Source organism: Scyliorhinus torazame, chromosome 3 (assembly GCF_047496885.1).
Source record: "Scyliorhinus torazame isolate Kashiwa2021f chromosome 3, sScyTor2.1, whole genome shotgun sequence".
NCBI lineage: Eukaryota > Metazoa > Chordata > Chondrichthyes > Carcharhiniformes > Scyliorhinidae > Scyliorhinus > Scyliorhinus torazame.
The window spans coordinates 201,241,899-201,258,557 of NC_092709.1; the positions used below are offsets into that span (position 1 = coordinate 201,241,899).

The 16,659-nt window shown below is 53.1% G+C and overlaps 1 protein-coding gene across 3 annotated transcripts in view; it reads left to right on the forward strand.

The window, feature by feature from the left end:
- The window catches only part of LOC140408893 (PGAP2-interacting protein-like), a 210,139-nt gene that overhangs the window by 100,487 nt on the left and 92,993 nt on the right, over positions 1-16,659 (forward strand). The window lies entirely within an intron of this gene.

The following is a 16,659-nucleotide window of genomic DNA, read 5'->3' on the forward strand; positions in this document are numbered from 1 at the left end:
GGTGTGTACCAAGGTGGAGGTTACCATTGGAGGTAACAATATATAATTTGCATTTTGGGCTTGAAATGACAATAATTAGTGTGAAAGCAGTGTTATCTGTTCTGTTCCCATAATGCCCGCAGATTTCAGAGCAGCACTGCTTCCTGTGCCAGTATGAATTAATCCATCCCTATTCTTATTAAATGAGATTGATAATTTAGTGTTGAAAATTGCCCAGGTTTATTCTGAGGATTTGCATCACTAAGTCAGTCACACAAGTATCACAAATACCTTATGTGATGAATGGTTACTGTACCTTTAACACCATGTAGGCCCCTTTAGACTGGGTTTGGAACCCTGGGGGACTCCGCCTCTGGCTCCGCCCATCAGGGAGCCGTATATAAGGTGATGCCCTGTAGGTGGCACTCAGTAAGCACACGTCTCGGTCACTGACGAGTTCTCTGCTTATTAAAGCCTTCATTTACCATTCCCCACTCTCGTGTCGTTATTGCGGGTACTACAATTTAATAAGCAGATTACGTTAGGATGGACGCCGGTCTCCAACCTGAAAAGCTCAACCTGGAAGCACGGACACCGGAGGCCAAAGAAATTTTTAAGTACTGGCTCCGCTGCTTCGAAGCCTACCTGGAATCCTCGGAAACTCCCGTCCTAGGGCCTCACAAGCTGCGCCTACTCCACGTCCGGGTGAGCCATAGAATCTCCGCCATGATCGAGAAAGTGACCACTTACGACGAGGCAATCGAGATCCTGCGAAAGTGTTTTGTCAAACCCATAAACGAGGTACTTGCACGGCACCTGCTCTCTACCTGCCGGCAGCGCTCAGGGGAAACGCTAGACGAGTACGTGGAAAAGCTTACCGCGCTCGCCAGGAACTGTAATCATCAGGACGTAACGGCGGAAGTCCACATGAACCTGCACATCCGAGACGCGTTCGTGTCCGGCATCCGTTCCACCTATATCAGGCAGCGATTCCTCGAAAATGGAGCAAAAGACCTTTAGGACACGGTAACGCTCGCCACCTCACTGGAAGTGGCCTGCCACAACCAAGGCAAGTACCCCGCGGACCCTGCGAGCCCCCCTCGGACTTCCCCAGACTCGACCATGCTACGGGCCTGCGCCGCGCGGCGACCCGCCCAGACTGGGGGCACACCGTGCTATTTCTGTGGGCAGGGCCAGCACCCACATCCACGTTGCCCAGCCCGCTCTGCCATCTGCAGCGACTGTGGGAAGAAGGGGCATTTCGCGAGGGTCTGCCTGGCCAGGCCCAAGGCCCAGAAACAAAAAGATCACCAGGCCTGAAAATCAAGCTCACAGGCCTGCAGGCTCCGCAAGGCGGCTGCGCACTGGCCAGACACGCCCCTTTCTGACACGTCATCGGCCTCGTGCAAGCCATGGGAGCGGCCATCTTGGCGGCCGCCATCTTCTAGACCCGACACGTGTGACCGACGGCGGTGGCCATTTTGTGAATCCGACTCGGCTGAGGACTCGGACTACCCGCAACTGGGAGCGACCACCCTCGACCAATCGCGGCCACAGCACCTGCAGAATTCCATGATGCAGGTCCAGATCAACGGGCGTGACACTCCCTGCCTCTTTGACTCCGGGAGTACGGAGAACTTTATCCACCCAGAAATGATAAGGCGCTGCTTCTTGCGCACCTATCCCGCTTCCCAAACCATAGCCCTCGCCCCCGGGTTCCACTCGGTCCAAATCAAGGGGTATTGTATTGCGGATCTCGCGATGCAGGGCGCCGAATACGCTCGCTTCAAGCTCTATATCCTCCCTCACCTCTGCGCCCCCCCTGCTGCTCGGTCTGGATTTCCAGTGCAGCCACCGAAGCCTGACCCTCCCTGAAGTTCGGCGGACCCTTGCCCCCCTCACGGTATGCAGCTTTGCAACACTGAAAGTTACACCCCCCTCACTATTCGCGAACCTCACCCCGACTGTAAGCCCGTCGCCACCAGGAGCCGGCGGTACACTGCCCAAGATATGACTTTTATCAAGTCTGAGGTCCAGCGTTTACTGGGAGAGGGGGTCATCGAGGCTAGCAACAGCCCCTCGAGAGCACAAGTGGTGGTAGGTAGTACGGTCCGGGGAAAAGAAACGGATGGTCGTGGACTACAGCCAGACCATAAACTACTTCACGCAGCTCGATGCGTACCCCCTTCCCCGCATAGCAGAGATGGTCAATCAGATCGCTCAATATCGTGTGTTCTCCATTGTCGACCTCAAATCCGCCTACTACCAGCTCCCTATCCGACCGAAGAACCACCCCTATACTGCTTTTGAAGCAGCCGGCCGGCTCTTCCACTTCCTCAGGGTCCCCTTCGGCATCACAAATGGGGTCTCCGTCTTCCAGAGGGCGATGGACCAAATGGTGGACCAGTAGGGCTTGCGGGCTACATACCCGTACTTGGACAATGTCACTATCTGCGGCCATGATCAGCAGGACCATGACGCGAACCTCGAAAAGTTCCTCCAGACCGCCCGGGCCCTCAACCTGACCTACAGGTTTCAGCGGGAGCGGTGCGCAAGTGATTTCTGGGAGGTAAGTTTCTCCTTTAAAAACACTTACCTTCACAGGAGCAGGCCAGTCGATTTCAGCGGGAGCGGTGCGCAAGTGATTTCTGGGAGGTAAGTTTCTCCTTTAAAAAAAACCCACTTCTTTTCTGTTTTATTTTTTTCGACCCGCGGACTTCTGGGAAGACCCCCCACCCCCCCCAACCAATAAATTCTGGTGGAGAGGAAACCCGAGACACTACACGTGTAGTGTCTCCCACCCGCCCTCCTCCTCTAACCTAATAATAAGACCCATTGTTGTGAGGTAAGTGCCATATTATATTATTATTAGCATTATTATATTATATTATTAGCATTGCGCAGGTCAAGGAGACACAGCCGGAGTGAGAGAGATACAGACTGAGAATTTGCTAGTTTGGTGCAGTAAGGTAACCAGGAAAGGTAAGTGGTTAATCTAATTGTGCTGTTTTTCAGTTAAAAGTGCAGGGTAGTGTCTGATTGGCCGAAGCTGGCCCCACCATAAACTTAAATTAAACTAATTAATTAATTAGTGATGGCTGGTCAGGTGATGTGCTTGAGCTGCTTGATGTGGGAGCTGGCAGATCCCATTGCGAGCTGCAGCGACCACATCTGCAGTAAGTGTTGGCTGCTCGAAGAGCTCCGGCTCAGAGTTGATGAGCTGGAGTCTGAGCTTCAAACACTGAGGCACATCCGGGAGGGGGAGACTTACCTGGACACTATGTTTCAGGAGGCAGTCACACCTGTCAGAGTAAGTAGTTTAAATCCTGCCAGTGGCCAGGGACAGCAGGGTGTGACTGCAAGTCAGGCAGGTAAAGGGAACCAGCAGTCAGGAACTCAGGAGCCTCAGCCCTTGACTCTGTCCAACAGGTATGAGGCACTTGCTCCCTGTGTGGATGGCGAACAGGGTTGCAGGAAGGATGAGTCAGCTGACCAAGGCACCATGGTTCAGCAGGCCATTCAAGGGGAGGGAGTAAATAGGCAAGTTGTAGTTGTAGGGGATTCTATTATCAGGGGGATAGATAGTATCCTTTGTGAGCAGGATAAAGAGTCCCGCATGGTATGTTGCCTGCCCGGTGCTAGGGTGCGGGACATCTCTGACCGGCTTGAAAGGATACTGGAGAGGGAGGGGGAGGATCCAGTTGTTGTGGTCCATGTCGGTACCAACAACATAGGCAAGTCTAGGAAAGAGGACCTGTTTAGAGATTATAAAGAGCTAGGATTCAAATTAAAAAACAGGTCCTCAAGGGTCATAATCTCCGGATTACTGCCCGAGCCACGTGCAAATTGGCATCGGGAGGCAAGAATAAGGGAAGTTAACACGTGGCTGAAAGAGTGGTGTGGGAATGAGGGGTTCCTTTTCATGGGACACTGGCATCAGTTTTGGGACAGGGGGGACCTATACCGTTGGGATGGTCTCCACCTGAACTGAGCTGGGACCAGTGTTCTGGCGAAAAGAGTAAATAGGGTGGTCAATAGGACTTTAAACTAAAGATTGGGGGGGAAGGGAAAGTCAAGGAACCAAGAGGTGAAGTGATCAGTGGGAAGCGTAGCTGCTTAGGAATACAAAAAAGCACGAAAATACAGAACTCAGGAGAGGTTACAATAGTCCCCATCCCACAAAATATGACACAGTGTATGGAAAGGCTCAGTAAACCAAGGTCACCACACTAAGAAAAAAAAAAGGGACGGTCAATAGAGAATTAAAGGTGCTATATTTAAATGCGCGCAGTGTACGGAACAAGGTAGATGAGCTTGTGGCCCAGATTGTGACTGGCAGGTATGATGTGGTAGGCATCACAGAGACATGGTTGCAGGGGGTTCAGGACTGGCATTTAAACATCCAGGGATTCACAACCTATCGAAAAGACAGAGAGGTGGGCAGAGTGGGCGGGGTTGCCTTGTTAATTAGGAATGAAATTAAATCAATAGCACTAAATGACATAGGGTCAGATGATGTGGAGTCTGTGTGGATAGAGTTGAGGAACCACAAAGGCAAAAAAACCATAATGGGAGTTATGTGCAGGCCTCCTAACAGTGGTCAGGACCAGGGGCACAAGATGCACCACAAAATAGAAAGTGCATGTCAGAAAGGCAAGGTCACAGTGATCATGGGGGACTTTAATATGCAGGTGGACTGGGTAAATAATACTGCCAGTGGACCGAAGGAAAGGGACTTCATTGAATGTTTACAGGAGGGCTTTTTGGAACAGCTTGTGATGGAGCCCACGAGGGAACAGGCCATTCTGGACTTGGTGTTATGTAATGAGCCAGATTTGATTAAAGACCTTAAAGTAAGGGAGCACTTAGGAGGCAGTGATCATAATATGGTCGAATTCAATCTCCAATTTGAAAGAAAGAAGGTAGAATCAGATGTAAAGGTGTTACAGATAAATAAAGGTAACTACAGGGGCATGAGGGAGGAACTGACGAAAATCGACTGGGAGCAGAGCCTAGTGGGAAAGACAGTAGAACAGCAATGGCAGGAGTTTCTGGGAGTAATTGAGGACACAGTACAGAGGTTCATCCCAAAGAAAAGAAAGGTTATCAGAGGGGGGTTAGGCAGCCATGGCTGACAAAGGAAGTTAGGGAATGCATCAAAGCAAAAGAGAAAGCCTATAATGTGGCAAAGAGTAGTGGGAGGTCAGAAGATTGGGAAGGCTACAAAAACAAACAGAGGATAACAAAGAGAGAGATAAGGAAAGAGAGGATGAAATTTGAAGGTAGGCTAGCCAGTAACATTAGGAATGATAGTAAAAGTTTCTTTAAATACATTAAAAACAAACGGGAGGCAAAAGTTGACATAGGGCCGCTCCAAAATGACGCTGGTAATTTTGTGATGGGAGACAAGGAAATAGCTGAGGAACTGAATAAGTACTTTGCGTCAGTCTTCACAGTAGAAGACATGAGTAATATCCCAACAATTCCGGAGAGTCAGGGGACAGAGTTGAATATGGTAGCCATCACAAAGGAGAAAGTGCTAGAGAAACTAAGAGGTCTAAAAATTGATAAATCTCCGGGCCCAGATGGGCTACATCCTAGAGTTCTAAAGGAGATAGCTGAAGAAATAGTGGAGGCGTTGGTGATGATGTTTCAACAGTCACTGGAGTCAGGGAAAGTACCAGAGGATTGGAAAATCGCTGTTGTAACCCCCCTGTTCAAGAAGGGAACAAGGAAAAAGATGGAAAATTATAGGCCAATTAGCCTAACCTCGGTTGTTGGCAAGATTCTAGAATCCATTGTTAAGGATGAGATTTCTAAATTCTTGGAAGTGCAGGGTCGGATTAGGACAAGTCAGCATGGATTTAGTAAGGGGAGGTCGTGCCTGACAAACCTGTTAAGAGTTCTTTGAAGAGATAACAAATAGGTTAGACCAAGGAGAGCCAATGGATGTTATCTATCTTGACTTCCAAAAGGCCTTTGATAAGGTGCCTCACGGGAGACTGCTGAGTAAAATAAGGGCCCATAGTATTCGAGGCAAGGTACTAACATGGATTGACGATTGGCTGTCAGGCAGAAGGCAGAGAGTTGGGATAAAAGGTTCTTTTTTGGAATGGCAACCGGTGACGAGTGGTGTCCCGCAGTGTTCAGTGTTGGGGCCACAGCTGTTCTCTTTATATATTAACGATCTAGATGACGGGACTGAGGGCATTCTGGCTAAGTTTGCCGATGATACGAAGATAGGTGGAGGGGCAGGTAGTATGGAGGAGGTGGGGAGGCTTCAGAAAGATTTAGACAGTTTAGGAGAGTGGTCCAAGAAATGGCTGATGAAATTCAACGTGGGCAAGTGCGAGGTCTTGCACTTTGGAAAAAAGAATAGAGGCGTGGACTATTTTCTAAACGGTGACAAAATTCATAATGCTGAAGTGCAAAGGGACTTGGGAGTCCTAGTCCAGGATTCTCTAAAGGTAAACTTGCAGGTTGAGTCCGTAATTAAGAAAGCAAATGCAATGTTGTCATTCATCTCAAGAGGCTTGGAATATAAAAGCAGGGATGTACTTCTGAAGCTTTATAAAGCATTAGTTAGGCCCCATTTAGAATACTGTGAGCAATTTTGGGCCCCACACCTCAGGAAGGACATACTGGCACTGGAGCGGGTCCAGCGGAGATTCACACGGATGATCCCAGGAATGGTAGGCCTAACATACGATGAACGTCTGAGGATCCTGGGATTATATTCATTGGAGTTTAGGAGGTTGAGGGGAGATCTAATAGAAACTTACAAGATAATGAATGGCTTAGATAGGGTGGATGTAGGGAAGTTGTTTCCATTAGCAGGGGAGACTAGGACCCGGGGGCACAGCCTTAGAATAAAAGGGAGTCACTTTAGAACAGAGATGAGGAGAAATTTCTTCAGCCAGAGAGTGGTGGGTCTGTGGAATTCATTGCCACAGAGGGCGGTGGAGGCCGGGACGTTGAGTGTCTTTAAGACAGAAGTTGATAAATTCTTGATTTCTCGAGGAATTAAGGGCTATGGAGAGAGAGCGGGTAAATGGAGTTGAAATCAGCCATGATTGAATGGTGGAGTGGACTCGATGGGCCAAATGGCCTTACTTCCACTCCTATGTCTTATGGTCTTACAACAAGGAAAAATGCGTTTTCCACACAACCCGACTAGCCATCCTTAGCTACGTCGTGGAAAACGGGGTCCTAGGTCCCGACCCCGACTGCATGCGCCCCTTTAAGGAACTTCCCCTTCCCCGTAGCCTCAAGGCCCTCAAACGGTGCTTGGGGCGTTTCTACTATTATGCCCAGTGGGTCCCCAGATATGCGGACGAAGCCCGCCCACTCATAAAGACCACGACATTTCCCCTGACGGCTGAGGCCCGGTCAGCCTTCAGTCGCATCAAGGCCGACATCATCAAGACCGCTATGCACGCGGTGGACGAAACCATTCCTTTCCAGGTAGAGAGCGATGCGTCAGACATCGCCCTGGCTGCTACCCTCAACCGGGCAGGCAGGCCAGGAGCATTCTTCTCCTGGACACTCACCGCCTCCGAGATTCGGCACTCTGCAGTCAAAAAGGAGGCACAGGCCATTGTGGAGGCTGTGTGGCACTGGAGGCAATACCTAGCTGGTAGGAGGTTCACCCTCGTTACCGACCAACGGTCGGTAGCCTTCATGTTTGATAACGCACAACGGGGCAAAATTAAAAATGATAAAATCTTGAGGTGGAGGATTGAACTCTCCATCTACACGTCCAATATCAAGTATCATCCTGGGGAGCTCAACGGGGCCCCAGATGCCCTGTCCCGCAGCACGTGCACCAACGCGCAGGAGGATTGCCTGCGGGCTATCCATGATGACCTCTGTCACCCGGGGGTTACCCGGCTCGCCCACTTTATCAAGTCCCGCAACCTACCTTACTCCACCAAGGAGGTCAAGGCCATGACCAGGGCTTGCCACATCTGTGCGGAGTGCAAACCGCACATCTACCGGCCGGACAAGGCTCGCCTTGTAAAGGCCTTGGGGCCCTTTGAGCGACTAAGTGTGGACTTCAAAGGGCCCCTCCCATCCACCAACCGCAATACCTACTACCTAACCCTCATCGACGAGTTCTCCCGCCTCCCATTCACCGTTCCCTGCCCCGACATGACCTCGGCCACAGTGATAAAGGCACTGCAGAGCATCTTCACCCTGTTTGGTTTCCCCGCTTATATTCACAGCGACCGGGGTACATCGTTCATGAGCGATGAGCTGCATCAATATCTGCTCAGCAAGGGCATCGCCTCGAGCAGAACGACCAGTTATAACTGCGGGGAAACGGGCAGGTGGAGAGGGAGAACGCGACAGTTTGGAAGGTTGTCCTTCTGGCCCTATGGTCGAGAAGTCTCCCAACCACCCGCTGGCAGGAGGTCCTACCCGATGCCCTCCACTGCATCAGGTCGCTCCTCTGCACGGCCATGAATGAGACCCCTCACAACCGCTTGTTTGTCTTCCCCAGGAAGTCCACCTCCGGGGTCTCGATTCCACCTTGGCTGATGACTCCGGGGCCTGTTCTTCTCTGGAGGCACGCGAGGAGCCATAAAACAGACTCCCTGGTAGAGAGGGTCCGACTACTCCATGCGAACCCCCGATACGCCTACGTCGAGCACCCCGACGGCAGGCAAGACACGGTTTACCTCCGGAATATGGCACCTGCTGGTTCCCCCACTACTGACGCCCCCCCCTCGCGCAGGACCTGGCACCCGCTGGTTCCCCCACTGATGCCCCCCCAGGGACCCCCGCCCCGTCGGTAGACACTGACACCCCCCCCCACACACCCCGCTGGCGCCGGCACTGCTACCCCCAGTCCCAGCTATTCGCCCAGCTATTCCCCCTGCCCCCCGACCTCCTACCCCGACCAGGACCAAAGCTCCGACCTCCGTGCTCCCGGATGAACTCTCACCAAAGACGTCCATGTCCGCCGCACCACCGCCTAAGCTGAGAAGGTCGACGAGGATGATCCGGCCGCCGAAAAGACTAGACATGTGATTTCACTTCACTCCCGACGGACTTTGCGTTTTTTTTAAACGGGGTGAATGTGATGAATAGTTACTGTACCCTTAACACCATGTAGGTGATGCCCCTTTAAGACTGGGTTCGGAACCCTTAGGGACTCCGCCTCCAGCTCCACCCACCAGGGAGCCGTATATAAGGTGATGCCCTGAAGGCGGCACTCAGTAAGCACACGTCTCGGTCACTGACTAGTTCTCTGCTTATTAAAGCCTTCATTTACCATTCTACACTCTTGTGTCGTTATTGGGGGTACTACACCTTACAAACAGCAGAGGAGAACTCCATAGGTTAGGAACTCTAGCATAAACTTTCAAAACAGCTGTTCTACATTCCTGAGTTTCTGTGCTAATTTTATACTTGTTTAAATTAGCCTACTTTTCTCAATAGGTCTTCCTGGCAGTTATCCCTGGTGAATCTGGGAAGTTTATTTTGGGGTTGTTATCATCTGTGTGAGATCTCTACGTTGAAAATTGACAACTCCAAAACCCCACTGAAGCGGAAGGTTTAAAACGTGTAAAAGACGTTTTAAAAGACCGGGATTCTCCGACCCCCGCCGGGTTGGAGAATCGCCGGGGGGCGGTGTGAATCCCGCCCCCGCCGGCCGTCGAATTCTCCGGCACCGAAAATTCGGTGGGGGCGGGAATCATGCCGGTCGGCGGGCCCCCCCGGGAGATTCTCCGGCCCGTGATGGGCCGAAGTCCCTCTGCTGTCATGCCAGACCCGCCGACGTGAATCAAACCACCTACCTTCCTGGCGGGACTGGCGGCGCGGGCGGGCTCCGGGGTCCTGGGGGGGTGGCGCGGGGCGATCTGGCCCCGGGGGGTGCCCCCACAGTGACCTGGCCCGCGATCGGGGCCCACCGATCCGCGGCCGGGCCTGTGCCGTGGGGGCACTCTTTTCCTTCCGCCTCGGCCACAGTCTTCACCATGGTCGATGCGGAAGTGACTGCCCCCCCTGCACATGCACGGGATGACATCAGCAGCCGCTGACACTCCCGCGCATGCGCGGACCTCCGCCGATCGGCCAAGTCCTTTCGGCCCCGGCTGGCGTGGCGCCAAAGGCCCTTCCCACCGGCTGGCGTTGCGCCAACCACTCTGGCGCGGGCCTAGCCCCTCAAGGTGAGGGCTTGGCCCCTAAATGTGCAGAGAAATCTGCACCTTTGGGGTGGCCCGACGCCGGAGTGGTTCACGCCACTCCATTACGCCGGGACCCCCCCGCCCCGCCCCTCCGGGTAGGGGAGAATCCCGCCCCGCATTCTAATCCACTGCATTGTATGACCTCTCAGTAAAGTGACTGACGCCGAGTTTCCATGGAACGCCTTCCTTGTCATTACCTCAGCAGCGTGTACATTTCTGAAAATGGTCACTTGTGCATTTTCTCTCCTAATTCCACTGATTCACTGCTGAAGTTAAATATTGCGAATTTGGGAAAACCCTCCAGAAATACATAGAACGCGATTCTGCGAAAGATTTCTCAGCGTGATAGTGAGCAGGAATTGCTATGAGCTTCCCGGCGCTCGGCCTAGCAGGGCCGGCAGCGCACTTCAACGTTATTTGGTCCATTTAACAAGGCCTCACGGGCTTCTCCCTGCAAATAACGGCTCGCCAGCTGATTTGTCGCGTCGGCGCTCACCAGCCCGGCGCTAACAAAGTTGAGCAGCACTTAAGCAGCACTTGCTCAGCCAAACCCAGCCAGCTCGCAATAATGGCGCCGAGGAGACCAGTCTCGAGATTCGGGGACACTGACCTGGGGAGACTCCTGCACCTAGTGGAGGCCAGGAAGGATGTTTTGTTCCCCTGAGGGTCCAGAAGACTCAGCCACAAGGCAGCCAGTGCTGCCTGGGATGAGGTGGCGGCAGCCATACGTTCCAACAGTGTGACCAGGAGGACAGGCCACTGTGCAGGAAGAAGGTCAACGACCTACACTGGGCAGCACGAATGAGTAGACCCATCCGCCCCCATAGGAGCATCCACCCCCTAATACTCCAAGTGACCCCCAGCCTTCCCTCCCCCCAACCCCGCTTTCGCACCCTCTCTACCACCACTGAACCACGAATGTGGCTAACGATGCCCCCTCTGTCTCGCCGCAGGGAAAGCTCTCCCACAATCAGCGGGAGAGGGCCCATAGCGGCAGAGGGGTGCCAGATATAAGAATCCTCACCACCTTCGAGAAACGGGCCCTGGGGGTGACCGGTGTGGCTGAGGACAGAGCAGTCACCAACGCAGAGGCTGGTGGACGCCGCAGAGGTGAGGAACCACTGGCTCCACCCGGAGGGCCTGTCAAACGTGAGTTGTTATTGCCTTACTGACTGACCCATCCCTCCCACTAACCACATGTCCATTCTCCCTTAGGTCCTCCAGCTGACGGCGCCGGCCCATCCCGGGTGGCTCCTCCTGACTCTGAGGAGAACACTTGAGAGGAGAGCTCCGAGGATGCCAATGTGGCCGCGGCATAGCTATCATCCCCATCCCCCCCCCACCAGCGCAGATACACGCACCTCGGTGGGAAATGTTAGTGGACTGGCTTCTGGGGCACAATCTGGTGAGTACCACACAGCTGCTGATGTACATCAGGTGGAGGCAGGAACCCCTAGAGGAGACAGCAGTCTGAGGGCTTCTGGATCCCTGGACCCAGCTGGGTCCCATCCTGATCCTGAGCTTGTGGAAGTGGGTTACCCAGAGCTGACCCCCCCAGGCTGTTAAGAGGGAGATGTCAGCGTCGCACCAGCAGATCCATAGAAGCTTGGAGGAGTCCCAGAGGCTACGGGCTCAGGAGATGTCGCCGGCAATGAGTGGCACCGAGGCCAACACTGCTCAGGTAGTGACTAGTGGAGAATCTGGTGCATGACGCCGACACCATGAGGTGTCCAAGGCGTTGCGCAGTTGGTGATGGCCAGGACTGAGGGTCTCGGCAGAATGACCGCCTCGTTTTGGGATGTCACCCAGCACCAGGGCGGCCTTGATGAGGATCTGCGGGACATGTCCCTGATGCACGATCAATCACTACTGAAGCGAGATTGAAGTCCAATTGAAAGCTTTAATGAACAAGTAGTTACCCCAGCAGCTCCAGTACAGAATGACTGCTGTGGGTGAAAAACAGACTCTTATGCTCCGCCTGCTGGGCGGAACCAGCAGGCAGGTTCCACCACTCATACTACAGTATAAGGTACATCCCACCTAGGTACCGCGATACCCCTAATATAGCCTACTACAGTCCCACTCTCAGATGGGCATGGCCGAGGTACTGCAGAAAATATCATTGAGTAGCATCGCTGAGGGCATTGACACCATGGTGCGAACTATGGCGATCCGCCAGGTCTGGCAGAGCCAGATGATGCAGGCGCAGCTGTGCTCGGACCAGCTGCTCTTCCGTTCCAAGGTGAACCCCAGGGCCCTATGGGTGCCGATCAGGAGGAGGGGCCGCTAGGTACCAGGCCAGACCCATCCCATGTAGTGGCATAGGTGGGCACCAGATCCCCCCTCTGATGAGGTTGCGTCTCGAGGTCTGCACACGGGACAGGGCGGCATGTGCCACCAACAAGTGAGCCGGGTCCCTCCGGCCCCAGAGCCCCTAGGGGACATCGCCAGGGGCATCAAAGGGACATGGTGAGCAGCTGGCTACCTCCACCTCTGATGTGCATCCTGGGGAAACACCTCGACATAGTGGTAGAGCTAGGAGAGCCAAGTACGTTGAGGATCACTGCGAGCACTGGGATAGGGGGGAGGGGGTAGGGAGTGGGGGTAGGGAGCGGGGGTTGGGGGCGGGGGGGGGAGTTGGGGGGCGGCACCATTGGTAGTGGAGTATTGTACAGCACATTAAACACCTTTTTGAATAGCCATTATGATGCTTCTGTCACTTTCCTCCGCAGTGCTGGCTCATTCCCGGACCCTTTGCCCATCTCTTCAGGCAACCCCACCCCCTGTGGCACTCACCTAGCCTCCGGCTGTGGACATGTCCTTGGAGCTGTGCCCCATATCTGGGTGTTCGGATGTTGCGTCTGCACCGTTCCCTCCAGCAGTGTTCAGGCACAGTGTCCAGGCATCAAGGTGTGATTGGGATGCTAGGCAATGACTCCCACATGCGACATGGCCCGTCCACGCATGGGAATCCACTTGGCATGTGTCAAGTGCTCACTTACCCACGATTGCCAATTCCCTATTAGCGGTAGTCCTCAGCCGCACGGCCATATGCCTCAGCAGTTGGTGAGGGTTATGGGTGATCGGTGGGGCAGATGGGCAGGGACAAGGGCTCGACTGGAATGGGTACACACGATCCAGGGTTTGGCATGGTAGTGCCACGAATGATTTCCCCCCCCCCGGTTGCCCCCTCGGCACCTCTCCCCCCCCCCCTCCCCCACCCCCTCATGGCGACCCACACCTGCAGAGGGTCCCCCACCGGGCTCTTTGCCTGCGAGCAAAGATGGCTACTCATCTCCTCGGCTCCCCACTGAAGCTCTTTCGTCAGGTTCACCTTTTGTTTTTTTTAAAATATTTTTTATTCTCCTTTTTCACATTTTCTCCCAAATTTACACCCACCAACAATAAGCAATAATCAGTAACAAATATGTCAATCCCCATATCAATAACAACGATCCCATCCTCCCACCAAACCCCAAACATTAGCACGCATGTTTGGGGCAGCACGGTAGCATTGTGGATAGCACAATTGTTTCACAGCTCCAGGGTCCCAGGTTCGATTCCGGCTTGGGTCACTGTCTGTGCGGAGTCTGCACATCCTCCCTGTGTGTGCGTGGGTTTCCTCCGGGTGCTCCGGTTTCCTCCCACAGTCCAAAGATGTGCAGGTTAGGTGGATTGGCCATGATAAATTGCCCTTAGTGTCCAAAATTGTCCTTAGTGTTGGGTGGGGTTACTGGGTCATGGGGTTATGGTGGAGGTGCTGACTTTGGGTGGGGTGCTCTTTCCAAGAGCTGGTGCGGACTCGATGGACCGAATGGCCTCCTTCTGCACTGTAAATGCTGTGATAATCTATGATGTTCACACAAATAAATGACAAAAAGGAATCAGGAATCACCCATAGTCGCCATTAACAGCCCCCCCTCCCCCCAACCCGCCCCAACTAATGTTCGTTGTTATCCAGTTCTTGAAAGTGCATAATGAATAATGCCCATGAATTGTAGAACCCTTCTGTTATAACCTGCCTGCTTACCATTGGCTGGGGACTAATGACAATCCCACAATCCTGTAGGAGTATGAGATTCCCCAATGAGGGGGGCGGAGAAATCATTAGTAGACTCCCTTAATAAATAAAGCTGGCCAGTTTGGACCAGCCAGGAAGGAGTGAGCAGCAAGCAAAGTTGCTGCTGCTGTTGTATATATATGTTATTGTAAATAAATGTTATTTCTTTGTATCCTTAAAACTCGTGCTGGGTTCTTCGTGGCCCTCACAAAACTGGCGATGAGGGTTAAAGTGAATAGCTGTCTACACTACTGAAGCCACCTCCCTGGATTTTTGTTGGATACAGGTTGGAAGTTGTTTTCTATTATACCATGCCTCTGTACGGACGTTTGGATGTTTTTGATGCTGCGCTGGAAAGCTGGACCCAGTACGCGCAACGGGTGCGTTACTATTTCCGGGCAAACAACATCACCGAAAACGAGTGCCAGGTGGTTATAGTGCCCATCGCCTGCGGCCCGCATACGTTTAGGGTGATTAGGAGCCTTACGTACCCAGCTGCGCCGGACACCAAAACGTTTGATGAACTTGTGAACTTAGCGGGGCAACATTTTAACCCAACCCCGTCCACGATAGTCCAATGTTACCGGTTTAATACCGCTGATAGGACCCCTGGAGAATCCCTTGCCGACTTTCTATCCAGGCTGCGCAGGATTGCGGAGTAGTGTGACGATGGTGAGACCTTGTCAGAAATATTATGCGACCGTTTGGTATGCGGTATTAACAATGTGGCCACCCAGAGAAAGTTGTTAGCTGAGCCAACATTGACTTTTCAACAGGCCATTCAAATAGTATTGTCCCGAGAGAGCGCAGAACGAGGAGTGCAGGAGCTACAGGGAATGGAGGTGCATGCCTTGGGGCGCAACCCCTTCCGTCCGAAAATGTCCCCCGCACTCCTGCGGTACCTTGGGCGAGGCGACGTCCAGATCGACGCCAGTGGCCGTCGGACATTCTTCCCTGAAGGGAACCTTCTCCAGAACCAATGGATGAGGAGCCATGTCCGTGTGAGACTTGTAGGCGCCGACCCCGTTGCGGACGCCGGTCCTGGGGGCCCCAGAGGCGCCGCCGTTCCGACCGAAACTGGGACCAGCCCAGGGGCCATAACTTCCATGTGGATGAACCTGCGGCGACTACTCCTGAGGACGTGGAGACAGAGGACAACTGCCTGCAACTGCATTGTGTGGCAGCTCCCCGTGTGGCCCCCGTTAAGGTGACAGTATGGGTCAATGGTCACCCGCTTGAGATGGAGTTGGACACTAGCGCAGCGGTCTCCGTGATCGCCCAGAGGATATTCGACCGCATCAAGCAGGGTATACAGACCCTTACATTAACCGACACACAGGCCAGGTTGGCCACCTACACGGGGGAACCATTGGACATTGCAGGAACTACGATGACCCCTGTTGTTTATGGACGCCAGGAGAGGCGTTTCGCACTTATCATGGTGCGCGGCTATGGGCCCAACCTGTTGAGTCGGGACTGGTTGCGCCATTTGCTGTTGCAGTGACAGCACATCCTCCAAACAGTTTCTGGATGGTTTACTGAGGTGCTCGGATATACCCAGATGTATTCCAGCCCGGTTTGGGGAAAATAAAAGGAGCCGTAGCCCGTATCCAAGTCGAACCAGGAGCCACGCCGCGCTATTTCCGGGCACGCCCGGTGCCTTATGCCTTGCTTGAGAAGGTAGAAGGGGAGCTCACTCGTTTGGAGACTTTGGGTATTATCAGACCTGTCCGTTTTGCTGACTGGGCAGCACCAATTGTACCTGTAATGAAGCCAGATGACACAGTTCGCTATTGCGGCGACTATAAACTTACAGTGAATATGGCTTCCCGACTCGTCCGATATCTAATGCCTTGCATAGAGGATCTCTACGCAAAGTTTGCAGGCGGACCCTCGTTCACAAAATTAGATATGAGTCACACCTATCTACAGTTGGAGCTGTACCCTGCCTCCCGACCATATGTAACGATTAATACACACCGGGGCATGTATGAATATACACATTTGCCCGTTGGAGTATCCTCTGCCTGCGCTATTTTTCAACGCGTTATGGAGGGCATTTTGAGAGGTTTAACGCGTGTCGCTGTCTACTTAGATGACGTTTTGATCACAGGGACGTCGGAGCAGGAACATTTGGAAAATCTGGAGGTTGTCCTTAGATGCTTTTCGGAGGCTGGAGTCTGTTTACGTCGCACAAAGTGCGTCTTTCAGGCGAAGGAAGTAGTCTACCTGGGTTATCGGGTGGACCGCGAAGGTTTGCACCCCATCGCAGAGAAGGTGCGTGCGATTCAACAGGACCCCACCCCGACTGACGCTTCGCATCTTTGTTCTTTTCTCGACCTCGTAAACTATTACGGGAAGTTCCTCCCCAATCTGGCTCCATTGCACCTTCTGCTAAAGAGAAATCACACGTGGGTTTGTGGTCAG